Genomic DNA, 5,985 nt, shown 5'->3' on the forward strand with positions numbered 1-5,985 from the left:
AGGCACAAGAGTAAAGCCCCTGAGGACTCCTGCATGACCCCAGGCGAGAGCAGAACAGTTCCTCCAAGTTCAGGGTCAACTGCAGACCCATTGCATCATGGGGAATAAAATGGTGCTGTTTAAGTCACTATGTGGGGTGAAATAACAGCCCCACAGATGTCCACGTCCTGGTCTCTAAGCTATGAAGACTTACCTTAAGCAGCAAAAGGACTTTGCTGATGTGAACATTAACTAAGAACCTTGAGAGGGAAAAACTGCCCTGGATTATCTGGGCGGACCCAGATAATCACAATGGTCCCCACATTGGAGGGGACAGGAGGGCCAGTCAGGGAGGAATGACGATGGAAGCAGGACAGTGTGATGGGATTGGTGCTTGGAGGATGGAGGACCCAGCCTCCTGCAGGTGGCTTCTGGCAGCTGGAAAAGGTAGACCCACTTTCCCCTAGAGCCCCGAGAGGAACAAAGGCCTGCCAAGCCCTTGACTGTCACCCAGTGAGATCTATTTTAGACTCCAGACTGTAGGACTGAACGGTAATAAATATGTGTTATTTTATGTCACTAAGTTTGCAGTAGCTTGTGACAACAGTAAAGCTAATACAGCCACTAAGATTCGGGGTGGTGGTATCAGCACAAGAAAAGTGACATCTTAGACCTGTGAAAATAAACAACACTTCCTAGGAGAAAAGAAAAAGCCTGACAATCTTACATTTTTATTTCGTTAAATGTCAATAAACAAAAGGCTTTAAAGTCGGAGTGTCAGCCATTCCATAAAAATGTCTCCTTTTCCCTTGCCCCAAATCAGCACACGCTCCGACTGGACTAGTGTGGCACAGCTCAGACACGGGCCTATTACAGGTGTATTCTTCCAGACGCCCACAGCGGAAGGCGGGAATGCGGGTTATTACCACCTCCATGTGCTCATATACAGTAGCTAGTGCAGAGTGAGGAATTAAGCTCCATTTGAGCTTTGTAATGCCTTAATTTAACAGAACCGTCATTTTAAATAGTTCTCCGAGTATAGAGAAGAAGCTAAATTTGGAAGAAGGTACAACTCTGTTCTCTTTACAGGAATGATTTTTTTTGGAGAGGTTGTTGCTATAGGGCACGTGCACTCGCCAGACAAAGAGACAGAGAGACAGAAAGTGAGAAATCGCCCCCCGGGGGGATGGCCACGCCGCAATCCCTTCTCCTCCATTCTCCTCTCGGGATCTTGGGCACACACGCACACACACCCAGCATGAGTTTAAGCCACCAGGTCCAGGATGGGAACCGTGGTCGACTACATGGGAGTCAGCAACAGCCATTAAACCAACTGCTGGTCCCACAGGAATAATTTTAACCTAAAGTTTATAGCTCAGAGGTTAAGCCCTGTGCATCAAGCTGGACCCCACAGGGCAGGCTGTGGTTTGAATTCCAACCCCGTCAACTGGAAAAACACAGGGCACATGTGCATGCATGCCTGAAACCCTGGTAAGATGGAGGAACGGAGGAAGGGAATTGCAGTGCGACTACACCCCACTGGGTCCCCTCTCTCTCTCTCTCTCTCTCTCTCTTTCTCTCACCAGTACACGTGCCCTCTGGCAATTAAAAAAGAAGTTCATTAAAAAAGTAACACTAAATCAAAATTCTGTGTCACGGAAGAGTCATTTATAAACTGAATGCCTTTCAAGACATAATTCTTCTTCACTCTTTAAATAAAAATCTCCTTCAACAAACACAAAAATGATTACACTATTACACGAATTTACATGTCCGACAACTTCTCCTATAATAAGATCTATCACTCCCCGGACACAAGATGAATAACCACATCCATCCACGAACACACCTACATCCCACTCTGCTCACTTCGAGCACTTGTGAGTCAGTCTGGTTCAGTTACTGTAAGCAATGGATACAACAGGACAATGTGGTTTTGCTATTCAAACATACACAAGTGTTCCTTTGTTTAAATTAGAATTCAAAATTTTCCAGATTTAAAAAGACTTGAAGTAGATAAGCAATAAAAGTTCTCCCATTTGGAGACCAGTAGATAGTGTAATGGCTATGTTGCTGGACTCCCACATCATCGACCATAGTTCAAGTCCCAGACCTGGTAGCTTAAAACTCACACTGGGTGCATGTGTGTGCGCGCCCAAGAGCCCAAGAGGAGAATGGAGGAGAAGGGACTACGGCGTGGCCATCCCCCTGGAGGGTGATTTCTCGCTTTCTGTCTCTGGTGAGTACACGCACCCCAAAGCAAAAATCTCTCAATAAAACAGTTCTCCCATTTGTAAAATAAGGCTAGGAATAGGAAGCATTAAAACCTATTGAAATATATAAGTTCAACAGCTCACTAAAAGTTAAGTACCCCATCCTTATTATATAATATAGTCCTTGTCAGGAATATAAAGATTCTTTTAAACATAAGGTACATTCCTTCGAAATATCACACCTTCTTCAAATAGTAAACATATAAAAAAAAAAAAAACCTTGGAGGTAAAATATTTGGGAAATAAGACATCCCACACAAATGAATCTCAGATAACTGAAGCTTCTGTCCCTAAACAATTCGTCACGTACAGCCTCCAAACCATTCCTGACGAAATTTTCTCAGGTGTTACAGGTTTTCCTGCCTTCCTAAACAGCAGATTCCGTGTAAGCTAACTTGTCTTTTTCAGTATGCTCTCGCCACTTTGTCTGGTCAACACAGACTTTCATTTAATTCCGGAAAACAAAGAGAAATCCCGTCCAGAACGGCAGCAGCACACCGTGGCCCGCCTCCAACCAGCAGAGGACGCTTTACAGAGCACTTTGGCTGTAGCTCCCCGTCAGGTGGGACTCTGGGAAGCCCGACCGAGCGCACCCAGCTCTGGGCTCCCTGCACTACTCTTCTCAGACAGGATGACTCACTCACACACTGGGTGCAAGCTAGGACGACGCCCCTGAGGAGTAGGGCGGTTATGGTTTCCAATCCACCTAGCAAGTCCAGCAGCCATCAGCAGCGAGACAGAGGACTTAACACAGAGTACCGACTGTGTGCCACAGGGGATTCATTTCGCTCTCAGAGCCCCATTCAGCAGGTTCTGTTTGTACTGTCGACACACAAGAACCTGAGTGGCAGGGTACGTAACCAACACTGGGGCACACAGCTAGAAATCCTGAGGCGGATTCGAACGTCATACTCCTAAGACTGGGCTCTTAACCATTTTGCTATGAACTCCCCTTGACTAAGTCTAATTTCCTTCTTTTTACTATTAACTTGATTTATTATGAAGACTCCCAACAGAGCCCTCACTGCACGACCCGCTGCCAGCCTCGGCCAGTCCCGATCACGGGTGAGCACAGGCATGACCTGCCCGCTGCCAGCCTCGGCCAGTCCCGATCGCGGGTGAGCACAGGCATGACCTGCAGGTACAGGCATGCCCAGGTCCCGGGCTGGGTGCCGTTTTTAACTTACAGTCAGCAGAGCTAGCGGCAGCGTCAAAACGTTAACCTTTTCTCAGCTGATCGCAATAGATACTTGCCTTAACTGTGCTAGTTCATGAGTCAGCAGGAGATAGATTCTCTTCATTGCCATGGGGCATGTGCTTGCCAGAGACAGAGGGGGCGAGCACCCACTAAGGGGCAAGGTCAGGCTGCAGCCCCTTCTCAGTTCCTGCAGCCTGCTGGGATTCTGAGCACCTGTGCACATGCTCCCCAGCACGTGTGTCGAGCACCCACCGGGGCCATGGGGGATCTGGGTCCTTTAACTGCTAGGCCGGAGGCAGCCAGATCGGTTCTTTTTTCTATTTCTAGTTGGTCCATAAGAAACATGAAAAAATGCTGCCTGTCAACCTACCTAGATCTGATTCAAACAAAGTACAAAAACCATGAAACACTGGGGACATCTGAACTCTGACAGGATATACGATGATATTAAGAACTGCTTTTAATTTGGAGGCCATGACGACACTCTGATTATGTTTTTGTAAGTGTCCTTAGTGTTTATTAATAAATGCAAAAGTGTGTGTGTGCGAAATTATGTGGCACCTAGCTTTAGCAGAATTCAGTGGACAGGTAAAAGGGTGCCACATGAACAACCTGGTCACGTGCCAATCACTCCAAAGCCAGGCGATGGTGCACGAGGGGTTATTCCACGCCTGTGTGCTTTGAAGTTCCCTCAGTAAGAAAAGGAACGTTGATGAAACGTTCTGACAGTTACTGCTGTATGTAATTATTTGCTAAGTAATTTGCGCTGTATGGCTTTCTGCATGTTAACTCAACAACCTGTAAGTAGATGTACCTGATGTTAGGGAACATGTCTCCGAATACGGAATAAAGGTCTCTGCCTCCATGAAGACCCAGTCTGGCAGGAACACCTCCAACGGGTGAAGGCACTCAACAGCTAAATATGAGTGAGATGCGCACTGTGAATGGCGAACCCCCTCTGAAGGGGGAGACCGGTGTCCAGGTCAAACCAGCCCACCTGGCAGGACGGGAGAGTCAGACAAGACCAGTGACAGCAGGCAGGGGAGGCAGGACAGAGACGCCTTATTTGAGGAAGAGTTGGGGTGACTGTAGTCTTTCTCAAATGGAGTTACCATGAGGATTTTTAGCCTATTTCCTGGCATTAATGTAACAAACTATTTCTTTCTGGTTTCCTTGGTTATAAATACTCTTTGGAGAACTTAGAAAATACTTCTCAAAACAACTTTCTCTGTCCCATGGTCCTGAAAAGGAACACTGGTGGAGAAAGTCATTTTACAATGACTTCCAGTCCTTTTCAAACAAAGAACTGTATTCACTGTGCAAAAATGTTACGAATGTTATAAGTAAGCACCTAATAGTTGGAACCAATTCAAAACTTAGTTCATTCACTACCAATTAAGGAAATGATACCAAAGCTGTTTGTTCCAACTGCCAGGACCTAACTTGTCATAATACAAATCAGACATATTAAACGATACCTCAAGGAACATTCTAAGATGATCTAAACAGAAAGTTTGTTTCAGCTGAGATTTATATTGTTCTTTAAAGCTAATACAAAAAAATGTTGTGGGTTTTTCTATTAAGATCTTTAAATAAGGCAAACAAATAGGTGTGTTTTCCCAAGACAACTTAGAGCATAGATCAACACCTGCAAGAGAGAGGCAGAGTATCCTGTTTGAATGCAAGTGAACTTCACTGTAACACCTTTATTAATACTTAGACTTGACTTACGGGATTGTAACACCTTTATTAATACTTAGACTTAACTTACGGAATTGTAACTACATCCCTCAAAAAGGAGAGTACTACTTACTCTCCATAGCATTCATTTTTTAATCTAGTTGTAGACACACTTTTAGGCCCACCCTGCAACAACTTGAAAAATAACAGTTTGAAACTTGCACAACAGCCTAAAGAAAGAGGAAGTGTCCTGGGAAAAAAGAGAGTGGACAGGCAATCGGCCACACGCAACTACTGAGGCCAGCGTCGTCTCGGCGACAGTCACGGCGCACCCACGTTCTGTTCCCAAGAACAGGAGACCGGGTCAGGGTCGCAGAGGTGCTCCCCGTCGCGGCCGGGCCGTTCCTCCGCTAGCTAAATCGCGGGCTGGCGCCTTGGCCCGAGCACCCCGGCCGGCCAGCGCTGTCCCCACTGCCCGGCCAGTCCCACCAGCCAGCCTCGCGACCGGCCTGCATGCAGGCAGTGGCCAGGAGCAGCGGCTCGCCCGGGCGTCCAGCTGTCATTCCGTCACAGCGTCCTGGAAGGCAGAGCTCGGCGGCAGGGACTCCGCAATCGCCGGCCGGTCGGTGCAGGCGGCGCCCGCCCCCAGCTGAGTCACCGGCACCCGACCCCACCCAGCAAGGGATAGCAGCTTTTCCCAGCAGGACCGGGGCGCCAGGCCCAGGCCTCCCTTCCTGGACGCTGCAATAACCGGCTCCCTGCACAGACGCAAGCTCTCGGGCAGGGCAGACCCACCCGAGACGCAGGGCTGGGGCTGGCGCGGGCCGGCTCCGGTCCCAGCCCCGACGCGCGCCG

This window comes from Tupaia chinensis, unplaced genomic scaffold (assembly GCF_000334495.1).
Source record: "Tupaia chinensis unplaced genomic scaffold, TupChi_1.0 Scaffold000088_1, whole genome shotgun sequence".
NCBI lineage: Eukaryota > Metazoa > Chordata > Mammalia > Scandentia > Tupaiidae > Tupaia > Tupaia belangeri.